Source organism: Peromyscus maniculatus, chromosome 8, assembly GCF_049852395.1.
Source record: "Peromyscus maniculatus bairdii isolate BWxNUB_F1_BW_parent chromosome 8, HU_Pman_BW_mat_3.1, whole genome shotgun sequence".
In the NCBI taxonomy this organism is placed as follows: domain Eukaryota; kingdom Metazoa; phylum Chordata; class Mammalia; order Rodentia; family Cricetidae; genus Peromyscus; species Peromyscus maniculatus.
In genome coordinates, this window is record NC_134859.1 from 99,093,199 (window position 1) to 99,107,609 (window position 14,411).

Below are 14,411 nucleotides of genomic sequence, written 5' to 3' on the forward strand. Positions count from 1 at the left end.
ATTCTGGATAAGAAGTGCATGCTGGTATTTTTGTCTGACAGAGCTCAACAGATTGGCTGTGGATCTGCAAGTTTTAGAAATAAGAGAACAGAGAGAGGAAGGAAGTGATTTAAAGACACAGTTTCTAATTTGTAGTATCCATTTATAATGTTCTTCGGGGCAATTTGCTGATGACAGTCAAGCTTAAGGAGATAGTTCAGGCTAATTCATTAACTGCTCTATCTTCTTGGAGAGGATTAGAGACAGAGACAAAGCCCATCTGCAGAATTTCAAGTACTGAGGGATTCCTGCAGACTCGGCCAGTGAACAAAACTAACCAAACAATGTGATGAATCACTTGACTGAATCGTGTTTCAGGCCCTAAACCTAGTGAGAATTTTTAAAGCCACAATAATAGTGGCAGCAACTACATGCGTATATCGACAACTCCCTGCATGCTAATTTTATTAATGTTTTTAGAGTCTTTTACTTTATTCAGTCTTGACCTCTAAAGGTTTATTGCCATTCCTTACATAAGAGCATTGAGAACTAGAGTGAGGAACCTCTTCACATAGAGGAGGTAAGCCCGATAAGAATTCAGAAGCCAATGATATTTCCATTTATATGTCTGCAGCCTTATTCAGTGGCTTGCTCTCAGTTGGTTTTTTTTCTTTCTTTAGAGGGTAGAAAACACTTTTTTTTCTCTCCCTAAACAAAACCATTAAGCCATTTTCCATGCCAAGTTACACGATTATATGTGTGTGCATGTGTTCACATGAATATGCTAGTGTGCAGACCCATGTGTGCTTACATAGAAGACAGAGGCCAATCATAAACATCTTTTCCTATGTTCTCCATCCCACTTTTTGAGACAAACTCTTTCACTGAACCTGAAACTCATCACTTGGCTACACTGGCTGACCAATAGCTGTCAGGATCCTCCTGCCTCCGACTCCCAGAACAGATGTCATAGGGGAGTGTTGTCAGGTATGCCTTTATTACATAGGTACTAGAGATTCAAATTCAGGTCCTTAAGCTTGAGCTGCAAGAACTTAACCCACTGAGCCATGTCCTCTACCCCTAAGTCACATCACAGAAGAGAGATCACGAAGAATAAGAGAAAGCAAGGTAAAGATTAAAGTAATTGTAGGTGTGAATTCCAAGTGTTTTAAGGAGCATGGATCATTACTGCTGTTACAAGGGTTAGACAATTGTTTTTCCTTATTATCAGTTTGGCCTTTGAGTAAGTTATTTATCCTTCAACACTGTAAGGATATAGAGGAGAGGATACGCCTTTTCTTATGAGGGCTTGTGGTGATATTTTCTTTGTGCACCTCAATAAAGTTTATCTGAGGATCAGAGGAAAAAGCCAGCCACTAAACATAGAGGTCAGGCAATGGTAGCACACCTTTAATCCTAGCATTTGGGAGGCAGAGATCCATTGGAATCTCTGTGAGTTCAAGGCTACATGGGGGAACAGAACCAGGCATGGTGACACATGTCTTTAATCCCAGCACTAACCATAGAGGTCTGGAGGTCTGTACAGACAGATAGGAAATGATGTAGCTGGGTGGAGAGAAGAAATGAGATGACAGAACAAAATGGCATATAGGAGTGGGTATACAGGAAGTAGGTCTCTTTGGAAGCTGAGGAGTTGGTGAGGTGAAGTTGTCATGGCTTGTCCTATTCCTTGATCTCTCAGGTTTTCACCCAAATATCTGGCTCCATGTTTGTTTGTTTTTTTATTAATAAGACCATTTAGCAATTCATCTTACAAGGGCTATAAAGTCAATGAATTAATAGAGTCCTCAAAACTGACCAGTGAGATTATCATGGTTTCGTGACTCCTTTTAGGATTAGCCTCTTCTCCCAAATTACTGGATCCCACTCATGGCAAACAATTATTCATTCTAAAAAATAATTCTTAAGCAAAAAGCATTCTAGAAGTGTGTTTGACTTTGTTTCTCCAAGGGTGGTCTATAGAATAACAAAAAAGTTTCCAGGAACTTCCTTAAAAAATGTAGAAATTGTCAGCACATTCCATAAGTATGGGAACAGAACCTGCCTTGGAAAACAGTATCTCGTTGAGTCTTCTGCACGGTGAAAGAGCCTGGTGGAGGGAATTGCACAGATCAGAATGAACACAGACCTGAGCAGGAAGAACAGCCAACAACATAGTATGTTGGCTTCATGATTTATAAGGATAACTATAACAGCTAGGCCACCGGCCCAGGTCATAATTTTTATCATCATCTTCATTTGATACAAATTAAATGTGAAGCTGAACAAAGAGAAGGAGACTTCTAAAAGGGAGTCAGAAGTTGGGGGGAAATGGCTCCTTCATAAGCTAGAAGACCTGAGTTTGTTCTCCCATCCCCTGCTGCATGCTGCAAACTGAAGGCTGGGGAGGTGGAGAGTCCCTTGGGCCTACTGGCAAGCTAGTCTATCTGAATCAGTCATCTGAATCAGCCTAGGTTCCATGAGAGAAGGCATGTGGAAGACACCCAACATGACCGCTGGTCTCCACCATCATACACACACACATGTAAACAAAGGTGTAGGGATGGGTGTGATCCTTGCTCAGCTGACTTACACTTGCCATTTCACGGACACCAGGAGGAAACACCAGGATATATGAAGCTCACCCATTCTTTTTAACACTTTTATTTGAAGCAAGGGAAGCAAGGTTGCTCATGATTATAATCACTGCACTTAGGAGGAGGAAGCATCAAGATCAACATGAGTTTAACACCAGTTTAGATTATTAATTGGCCTAGAAAGTAAGACTCTGTCTCAAAAAAAAAAAAAAAGAACAAAATATAAAGTAAAATGAAGCGATAATAATGCTTATGTGTGCGAAGTAGGAAACTGCTAGGATTGGTGAACTATATCAGGAGTTTGTTGTTTGTGAATAGGAAATAAACTAGGTAGGAATAAAGGAAAGAAAAAGAACAAGGATTTGTAGACCAACACCAGTAACAACATTATGCCAAATGAATATGGAATGGAAACCTGTCATTGCCTCAGGGAATTTTAGGGTCATGAAGCAGAACATATAATATATGCATACATTTATCTCCCATTGAAGAACAAATCCTTCACTCAGCTACAGATTTCTATCAATTACCACCTAACTTTCTGTGTTCACGTAAATTTCCTCCCACTGAGATCTAGGAGCAGAGGTAGTTGCTCAGTGTGTGTTGTTAGGACTTTACTATAATTGATTTTTTTTCTTAATTCTTAATGAATTGTGCATCTGTTACATTTTGATACTTTCTCCTTAAGGCTTAGTACTGTAGAAATGGGGATTTTAAGATGGGCATCCGGATGAACACAAAGGTATCTGCTCCTCACAGACCTGAGGGAAAGTAAAGATACTCAAGAAACTGAAAAATGAGAGTTACATCATTAAACAGATCCCATCATGGGTTAATAATTAAAGGGGATATATACGGATTAGGTAAACTGAGTTAGAATATCTGACTTAGAGTCTATAGCACAACCACCCCGTTCCTTCCAAATCCCTGAGTGGCCTCTATTATGCAGCTAGTATTTTTCCTCCCCACCCTCCTGTGTTTAGAACTTTACCTGTGTCCAGCAGTGTCTAGAAAATGGGGCATGTTACCTAATTGTCATTAGTAATGTGTCTTTACCTTGTTTCCTTGTAAAAGACAAATGGACTTTTAAAGTCTTTCTAAAAGATTTTATGTGTGTGTGTGTAGGGGGTGGGGGGTAGTGAATGTACATGTTAGTTTTGGTGCCTATGGAGGCCAGAAAAAGGCATCAGATCTCCTGGAACTGGAGATACAAGATGTGAACCTCCTGATACAGGTGCTAGTAACTGAACTCATTTCCTCTGGAAGAGCTGCAAGTACTCTAAACTGCTAACCTATCTCTCCCACCCTTTAGGGAAGCGTTTTTAAAAATAAGTTTTCTCTAATCTTTCAACAAATGCTTGCCCGAAACAGCCCTCTCTGTAAAGTTCCCCTCTGACTGCTTTTCATCTCAACTGCCACATGACTGTGGACTTCACTTCTCTTTTCTGTCAGATGAGTGTTGTTACAGGAATATCTTTACAGTTTTTTATTCTCTTCCTTGTCTTGTTACTCATGGTGGAATCACTTTGTTGGGTCTCCAAATTAAACCACAAGAAAGGCTGAGAGGCTTCATATTTTCTGTGTTTTATACAACTTACACATATGCAATACATACACATTGCACATGTGTATTTTAGTTTCTGAAAGGTCAATGTAAGCAAAATTAAAAAGAACAATTACATAGCCATTGGGGAAAGGTATAATTTTCTCCTGCTCACAGCCTCTAGAATTCTAGGTACCATCACAAAGTTTATAGGTAAGTACCTACGAATTAGTCAAATGTATTAGAAGATGGATGTCATTTTTTCCTTTAACACAATTTCAATTTTACGGTAGCCCGTATTTGTCATTTTATCTCAGAAGTCAGTTCCTATTGAAATGCGGAGATCTTTGTTCATTTTGATAGATGACTTCCTGTCTATAGACCTACCATCATTTATTTGTGAATCCTTTGTTGTTCAGCTCTCAAATTATTTTTTTAATTCTTTGACTCTTGGGAGCAATAATAATACATGTGCATTCACACAGAAGCTTCTTGTCCATCTCATCTATAAATAAGAGGAACTCTTCACCAAACTATATCTGCCTAAATTTGATAATTTTTGACGAATTTCACTTCATGAAAGTTTATAGTCCCTCCTCATAAGTATATAAGGGTTATTCTTATACTGAACTCTCTGTTACTAATTTATATTACAAGTAAACTATAGTTTGGTTTTTGACAATTTCATGCTAACATTCAATTTGTCTTTCAATGGCTTTTGAGCAATTTTCAACTGCATAGTTTGGTTTTGCTTATTGACTGGTATGGTGTGTGTGTGTGTGTGTGTGTGTGTGTGTGTGTGTGTGTGTGTGTGTGTGTGTGTGTGTGTGAAGGCACTCAGGAGTCACAGCATGCATATGGGTTCAAAGGACAAACTCAGGTGTCAGTTGTCACTTTCCATCACCATATTTGAGGCATGGTATCCTATTTGTTCAGCACTGTGCATGCCGACCTAACTGACATAGTGTTTCCAGGGATTCTTTTGTTACTGCCTCACCCTCTCATGTCCCGGTAGCACGAGGATTACAGATGTGTATCACTGTGCCTGGATTCATATAGGTTGCTTGGATTCAATTTCAGGCCCCATACTTTTGTGGGAAGCATCATATCTAATGAGCCTTCTCCCTGGCCTTAGTTTTCATTTTTTCCAATGGTAAGAAAATTAGCCTTTTTTTTTTTTTGTTGTTATTAAGTGTTTTCAAGTACATTCACTAACAGTTGATCTTTATTGTCTATCAATATTCTTCAGCCTTCTTTTATTTTATGAAATGGTTCCATGACTTGGGGGTAAAATCTCCTCACCAAGGCTATGTGAATCCAGAGCATGAATGCAAAGCAATCTGAACAGTTTTACCTTGAGGATTTAGGCACCGACCCTTCCTGACAGCAGCTCACTAAGACATATAGTAAAGTGCTGCTATTGAGTCACTCATCAATTAAACTGATGGATGCAAATGGAGTTGTATATTAGGGTGTGAGGAAGGGAAGAACTCAGTGATACAAACTGGCTAATGACATTATGTTTGATATTTTAGTAGTATGGCATTTCTGCAGTTTTAGTTTATTTTAAGCTCTGTATACCTCTTTGCCTCTTTCATAGGAACTATGCCAGAATCTAGTTAACCATGCATATATTTTGACATATGAAACTCTAAAATTGATATTACTCTCTGATAAGTAGTTGGTCTGATTCATTGTCTCAGTATTCACTTATAATGGTTGACAAATGTATTTACAGCAATCCATGCTAAACTGTGTTAATTTATCAGGATCTATTTGAAACCTAATTGATCTGTCACTCAGCTCTATTGATTTAATTTAAAACTGTCTAAGCCGCAACTTGAGTTCATTCATAAATAAACCTATTCTTTGTATAGAAAGTCTTTTTTTCTTTTCACCATTGTATAGCTGGACTATTTACTTGTAAAATCAGTGAACTTCTCCTTCTGATTTCTAGGCTTCTTAGCCACACAGTCACTGTTTAAATTTATACATAAGCATCTCAAAATATCACCTGCTTCTTTATTTCACAATGCCTGGAAATTCATATTATTAAATTTCAAATGAGATCAGAGTTATAATTAAAGAAAATATGAGCTACATTCTCTAGGAGTTGATCTACCTCCACAGGTCACAATCGCTCAGTACATACAATGGAATTCCCATCTTGCTCTACATGGCACGCTTCATTAATCCCCAGATCTTAAAGTACATTTGACAGGAGTGATGTTGTACATTATAAAATAAGATTTCTCAAACTCTGCCCATCTGTTAGTGATACAGGCAGTCTATGTGTCCTATATATAGGACATACATTTCCTGCATTGCATATATTTGCTCTTGGCATTGCAAGGTGTCCTACTGTCATAACAGACAAGCCATTCATTAAGCTGTCAGCACCTTACTCTGCTGCTTCTAAAGATGGCTCATTTCTGTGTTTTCTGCTTCTTTTTGGATGACTTGTTCGCTTGTCATGAGCTGAGCTGTTCCCCTCATATGAGTGGAACTGAGTTGTTCATGTCAACATGTGTAAACCAAAGCTCCACTTCTTCATTTCCAACCATCCAACACTTGACTTGTGGCAGGCACTAATGGGTTGGAGCACCAGCTTGCACTCATAAGAGTTAGTATGGTGGCAGTATGAGTCAAGTCTTGGCTAAGACATCTAAGGCAGGAACATTAAAAGCACTGATATAGAAGAAGCAAGTAACAACACAAAACATGATTAATTATAAATACTGTTTGAAAATATTAAAAGAAGAAAAGGCAATTAAGCTACACAGATCCATACATTGGAACTATTTGGAACAGATTGGATAATAAATTTAAAAAAAAAATATTTAATCTGGGTTTAAATGATCTGATACAGTAGATGTTTTAAAGATGAGAAACAGTGAACATTAATTTGTGGAACAGTACAGTTTAGTTACATAACAGTCCGATTAAGTGAATGTAGTGTAGGCACAACGCATGTGCACATGGAGATCAGAGGTCAACTTGCAGAAAGAAATTCTCTTCTTCAACCTTGTGGGTCTTGGGAATGAAACTCAGGTCAGCAGACTTGGCAGCAAGTGCTTTTTCTTGCTGAGCCAACTCTCTACCCCAAGTCTGCTGATTTTTATCTTTGATTTTACAGTTCATATTTTAAAATATCTTGTGTTTATGAGAACTTTATTGCTCATTGGAAAACTGGAGAGACAGTTCATTTTTTAACTGCTTGAAGATCTTAAAATATAATCTCTAGTAGTCCAAGTTATTTACTTATATAGTTTTATTTGCTTTTTTGCCTAATCTATGATGTTTCTTCTTGTGAGTAGAGAGGACAAATAAGAAAATTTTAATTATTTAAATTTTGAACTTAATTAATAACTACAATTTAAACTTGACAGAAAGCAAATTACAACCATTAACTTCAATGAGAACAATGATAATTCTCCCAGTCCAGTTAATTGTGTTCTCTATGTCATCATCTTTAATGGAGATTTAGAAGTTGGTGATAAAATATTAAAATATGATAACAGGCAGACTCTCTCACACATCATCTTTCTAAGTTATAATGGTGTGGTTTTACTATCATGGGATGAAGGCGATGAAGTATAACTTTGCATAGGACTTATTATTTGTATATTGGCTCTGGACTAGAAAAGACACCTCACTAATCAGAGGAGTCATTGCCTGTGTCATGACATGTTCTTAATCTTATTCCATGTTTTCTGATTATGAAGGCAGCATGGTCCACTCCTCAGCTTTATGAGAGATGCCTGGACAAAAAAAACCATCAAGAGTATCAAATGTAATACTTTCCCCATCCTTTAAGTTCATATGAAAACAGAAACTATATGAAGGTGTTTATTAATTTGCTAAATCATTATTGCTTTTCTTAGCATATTACATGGATATTATTACTTTTCCCCTCTAACTTCTGAGAAAAATATATCATTGCATGCTAAAATAAGCAAATCATTATTTCATTTTCCAGTTTTATGTCACTTGCAGTTTATAATTTATAAAACTTAACTTCACGAGCCACCAACTATAAAATATTATCTTCCCTTTATTCTATTATATCTTAACATCACTATATGGTCCAAAAGTAAGAGTCACTACAGGTTTCTGCTCTGCAAAATTGTGCATATTTATAATTGTTTTATACTATATGGGTCAGAATTTTTTATTTTTGCAGAATAGCATATATACCTGATCAAATATGATAACTTTTCTTTGATTTATGTGCTGTCCAGAAATTTCATATATAGCCAGCATTTTATTGAGCCAGACTGAAATCGTTCTCTTTGGGGATGTTGCTCAACTCCTCCATCATGTGGTTGATAGTTTTTGCAACTTAGATGGAGAAAAAAAACAAATGCCAAAATCATTAACGGAATATTAGATCTGATGGCACAATTTAAAAGAAAATGGTTTGTGAAAAATTACCTGTTGGAGTTCAATTAAGACAAGAAAGTATCTGGGGCTGGAGAGGCAGAGAGCTAGGCCCATGATTAAGTGTACATGCAGCTCTTGCAGAGAACCTGAAATGGATCATCAGAATCTGGATTACGCAACTCACAACTACATGCAAATATGCCCAGGGGATCTAATGTCCTGTCCTCTAGGGCACATGTATTTGTACACACACACACACACACACACACACACACACACACACACACACACACACACACGCTAAAATAAATCTTTTAAAATATAGAATGAAAATTAAGAGAGGAAGAACAGAGAAAGCTGTTGCTATATATTTGTTAGTTTGGTTTCAAGTCATCATTGCAAATGCCCATACAGTAGTGAGTAATTCTACTGAGGAAGATTGACCTGGGAATGAGCTGAATGATATATACAAACTCAGGGAAATTTGATTCAGCACTTGGTATGTTTTACCAAGTCTTGGCAGAATTTATGTGGTTATTTGTGTGTGTTTGAATGTGCTTAGATTTGTGATATAAATATAAATATCAGAATATTGAGGATCAATTACTATATGCATTATTGCTAAAGTGAACTATTGATTTACAAATACATGATGTCTTTTAAAATATATCTTTTTCATTTCAGATATGCCATCTAGAAAATACTCTTTGGATTATAATTTCAGTACAGGCATGAATCAATGAATTACTTATCATCCATATATTCTAATTAATAAATTTAAGTGTAGAGAGCTTAAATCACAGAGTACATTTCTCTTTAGGGAAGCACTGTTGTCTGCTTTATCTATCACCAAATCTCTATTTCCCCACAATATGGTAGACACTCAATAACCAGATAAATTAATAAAGCAATAATTAACAGCTTAAAACATTTCTGTTTTTAAACATTATAAATTTGTTCTAAAATAAATTTATATTTAAAAAATATACTACTTCTAGCAGTTTTCCACTTGTCATCAAATTCAAAATAGCAGCCAATACAAAGAGTCTAGTGGTGTTCAAGCTTGCTGGTCAGTCAATCTCTTTGTTCTTTTTTACCCAAACCCTATAATTATGGTGAGGACAGACTGTAGATTTTCCCACATGATCCAATTTCAAATTACTCATGTGTTCTTCCAAGAACTACATTATGATGATCAAATTATAATAATATATTTTTGAGCGTTCAGAATGTATGACTTTTAAAAAATAAAGCAAAGGAAATAAACTAGAAAAGAGTTTAAAAAGAAAGAAACATACACGTCCATACACACACACACACAAACACACACACACATCATAAAAACATAAAACTAGAAACCATAATAAATAAGCAAAAGACAAGTAAGGTTAAAAATGCCAAAAACAAAGCATTATGAGGCAAATATACCCCCCAAATATCATTGAGATTATTTTGTGTTGGCCATCTACAGCTGTGCATGGGGTGTGCCTTACAGTGTGGTTTGTATACCCAGTGAGACTCCACTGGAAAAAAAAAAATTTTTCCTTTGTGAGAGTTTATCACTGGGAGATCTCTTCTGCATTAAGGATGAGGGATAGTGTCCACTCTCCTGTCAGTGCTAGGAACCCATCTGGCTTGGATACACGCAGGCCTTATGCATAATGCCACAGTCTCTGTGAGTTTGTATGTGCATCAGTCCTGTTGTGTCTTGAAAGCACTGTTTCCCTGGTGTTTTCCATTCACTGGATCATACAATCTTTCTGCCTCTTCTTCTACATAGTTTCCTCAACGAGGGCTTTGATGAAAGCATTCTACTTAGGGCTAAACATTCCAATATATCTCACTCTGCACATTGTTCAGTTGTGTTTTTGTATTTGTTCTCATCTCCTGTAAGTAGAAGCTTCTCTGATGCTGGCTGAGATAGTGGTCTATGGGTATACAAAATGTCATTTGGAGTTGTTTTATTAATACATCCCTTTAGCAGAGTAATAGTATTTGGTTTTCTCCTAGGTCCCTGGTCTATCTAGTGTCTCGTTCTCAGGCACCCAAACAGTGTCAGATATGGGTTCCATCTCATACAGTAGGCCTTCAATTCAATCAGATCCTGGTTGGTTACTCCCACAACTTTTATGCCATTATTGTAGCAGCATATCATGCCAACAGGTCACCATTGTAGATCTCGGTAGCTATGTTATTGTGTGCTTTCCTCTCTGTCTTGTTTCTCTTCCCTTCCAGTACCATGAACTCTAGCCAGTAGAGGTGACATCTCTAGCTAGGAACCAGCTAAACTTCTTCATGTTCCATCACATATGTAAGTGTTGTCTTCAGCAATATAACCTTACCATCAGTTTATGAAGAGCAACTGATAGCCTTGGCAATGGTTTTAGTTGACTGGAGTTTTCCATGGGGCTCCTTTGGACATCAACTCAGTTAGATAAACTATTCCTCATACTGGAGATTTTACTTGGAGTCAAGGGAGATCTAGTTGAGACTTTGTCTCCCCTGTTACTTGATGATTCCATTTGTTGTTGTTTTTATGTGTATATATTTTAAGACTCTTCTACTGTAGTAGATTTCCATATGACCCCTCAAATGGCACTTAGTGTTAGTTGGTCCTCCTGGTGTTCCCTTCTTAACTCCCCTGTTTCTCCCCATTTAATCCTCCCATTCCCATCTCCCTATTGTCTCTCCATAACTATATATTCTATTTCCCTACCTTAGAAGTTCCTTCCCTCCCCACTAGTTCCTTACTCTATACCTGTCCTCTGTGATTATACAGATAGTAGTATGCCTATTTAAGTCATATATTTTAATCAGACCCAATCTCCAAGAAAAGGAGAGTGCTAGACAAAAAAAATTACAGATGCATAGTATTATTTGTGCTACCAGAGTCTCATATCCATAGTACTTAATAGTTTTTAAATATGAATAATACTCAGCTATTATCATTAACATCTTCCTGTTTGCTTCTACTTGGCAGGGGGTTACAAATCACTTATTCCCACAAGCAAATTCCACAGGGAGGTAACCTGTTTTCTAGAGACATTATCTTAGTTTACAATTCTATGTATTTAATATTCAATAACATACTCTGTTTACTTAAGGAAGAATTTCTCTTAGACAATGTTCACATCCACATTTTGGGATTGACTAAAAACAAGAAACAAACAAACTTAACAGTTAGGTGGAAAATTTCTGGTTTTAAAATGGCCTCTGTTTAGGAGCCCTGGACCAAGCCGCTCCCGATCTCTCACTGAAAGAACTATGTAAAGACAAAAATGATGTAAATTTATGACCTTATAAATGAAGATTGACAGACAACCTAAGGCCTGAATCTGGAAGGAATTTTCCATAATTGGAAGTCAGACAGAGCTCAGCATATTAACCAATGGTTGCCCGGTGTGCTTGTCATCTAGTGAAATAGAGTGACTATGACAGCATGAGAGATGGTGGAGAGCTACCAAAGCTGATGAGCACCCTCAGGCCCAGGCAGAGCCCTGTAATCACTGAGTATAACACTCTTTCCTCATGCACCACTTATTATTTTATTATTTTATCCTAGATTTTCCAAACTGAAACTTCAAAAGAAGAAAGCAGGAGCTGGCGATTCTCTACTTCCTTGGGCCCAGGTGGAGTGTGATAATTCTTTGTTATTTTACTAAGTCTTTGAGAATTTCATAGAGTATATTTTGATTATATTCATTCCACTCCCCTAAAACCTCACAATCTAATCTTCCCTTCTCTACCCAACCAGTTTTGTGTCCTCATTTTTTTAACCCACAAAATCCAGTTTGTACTAAGCCATGTTAATCTCGTATGTGTGGTCTTCCAGTATAGTGTAGTCAACCTACTAGAGGCCATATTCCTAAAGAAAGCTGCCTCCCCCTTACCCAGCAACTATACATCATCAACAGCTTCTAAGTTAGAAACGAGACTCCATGCCCTACTCTGTTGTCCATGCTGGAATTTTGCCTCACTTAAGCTTCTGCAAGTCTTATGTATGCTGTCAGAGTTACTGTGAGTTCATATATGTGACTGTTCTGCAATGTTCTGAAAATACTATTTAAGTGAAGTCATCTACTGCTGCTGGCACTTACAATTTTTCTTCACCCTCTTCTAGAATGATCCCTGAACCTTGGGATGAGAGAGTGTGCCATATAGATGACACTCAGTAGATTCTTATTCTCTTCATGCTGACCAGTTGTGCATCTCCAAGTTAAGCTCTATCTACTGCAGTGATAAAATGACTCAAATGATCAACTTGTGGGACAATTGAGGTGAATTATACTATTGTAAATTATTATAATGCCCTGCCTCAGTCTATGATACTGAGTCCATGCCCCTTTCTTCTATGTTATCATCTTTCCCTAGCATGAGATGGAGACACATGACTCATTCCAACAAATAAGTGTGTTATAAGAGAAGCTATGTGAGCTTCAGCACCTAGGAGATAGCTTTTAGAACCCCCAAAATATTCATAACCAAGATCTCATTAATTTTTCTAAATAATGATTCTTCCTGTTTTACTTCAGCCCTCACCTCATTTATACCTGTAACTTGTTGCCTTCCTTCCTTTTACTTTAGGAAATGCAAATTTTTACATGTAATATTTTTACTTAAGAAGAAATATAAGTAAGGCAACTTGAAAATGATAAGTAGTCCAGAGCACATATCAAGTACATGAAGAGATTGGTTTCAGGAACTTACAGATGTGTCATTAAGTAGTCCAATGCACATGTTACCTGCTTCTGACCTTGATTTATCATCATTTGTAAGAAACTGAAATGCAAGCCAGTACTGTGTGTTGGTGTACAGCCTCAGTCCCAACATTTGAAAGGCAGAGTACACAGGAATGTAAGTTTAGAGCCAACCTAGGTTACATAGGTAGAAGCTGTCTTACTGAAACAAAAGGAAAATAAACAAATAAAAACAAAGGAAATGTGTGCTTTATATAGTATCTTATTATAGGACATGTAGTCAAGATTTGTTTTATTAAAATTTTATAATTGATTGGTTGTTCATCCGAACTGCATTTTTTCATTCAATGTCTTTAATAACAGGTCAAAATGTAATGTACTATTAACACACTTCCTTAATTTTCATTTTAAAAGTCTATTTGCCTCTTTTATTTTCAAAGAGAGAGAGAGAAAGAGGATATAGAGTTGGATGGGTGGGCTAGTGAGAAGAATCTGGGAAGAGATGAGAGAGGAGAAACTATGATCATAATATATTGGATGGAGAGATTATGTTTGATTTAAAAAGCAAAGAAAAATGTCCAATGGAACCCACTTGTATTACTTTCAGGTGCACCATGAAAAATGCTTCTCTGTTATAGAGCTCTTTGCAAATTATTTGTAGCCATACCATTGTGGGTATGGTTTGGACACTGTTCTGTGCCTCTATATATTCTAATCACTTCTGTGGAAAAACTGTTGCAAAGGGTGACAAAAACCCTTTATGCACAGGCTACAGATGACAACATGTCTGGTCAGATCAAGTAGATCCATTTGGATAACTTTACTCAGCCATGGAAACTACAGACGTTTCTAGACTTTGAAGTCATCCCTTTCTAAAATCTTATTACATGTTTTGAGTGAAAAGCAAGCAAATGACATTGGAGCAGAAAAAATTGTCAGATATATTTTTTTGAGAATCAATTAAAATATATTTCCCATCTGACTATGGAGCTATGTGTCAGAGTACTCTACCTAATATATATGAGGCATGGGTTCTATCCTCTGGCACTTCCAAAAAATTAGCAGTAAAACATACTGATTTCAACTATTTGGAATTGTAAAGGAAAACTAACTTATTTTACATTACATTAGATTGTTTATTATATGAATATTTACTAATATGTGTTCCATATTATATATTGTTCTAGATATTATGTTCACAGAATAGCAGAG

At 36.7% G+C, this 14,411-nt stretch overlaps 2 long non-coding RNA genes across 2 annotated transcripts; one reads left to right on the plus strand and one right to left on the minus strand.

Annotated features, from left to right (window-relative positions):
• The first annotated feature begins 1,026 nt into the window (after window positions 1–1,026).
• Window positions 1,027–13,050, plus strand: LOC143274501 (uncharacterized). Its single transcript, XR_013053119.1, has 3 exons — window positions 1,027–1,107; window positions 12,065–12,131; window positions 12,623–13,050. It is a non-coding gene; the product is annotated as an uncharacterized LOC143274501 (long non-coding RNA).
• LOC143274500 (uncharacterized) lies at window positions 7,584–8,651 on the minus strand. The gene is made up of 3 exons (XR_013053118.1): window positions 8,554–8,651; window positions 8,317–8,460; window positions 7,584–7,880 (listed from the first exon to the last, which is right to left on the minus strand). It is a non-coding gene; the product is annotated as an uncharacterized LOC143274500 (long non-coding RNA).
• Window positions 13,051–14,411: the final 1,361 nt, after the last annotated feature.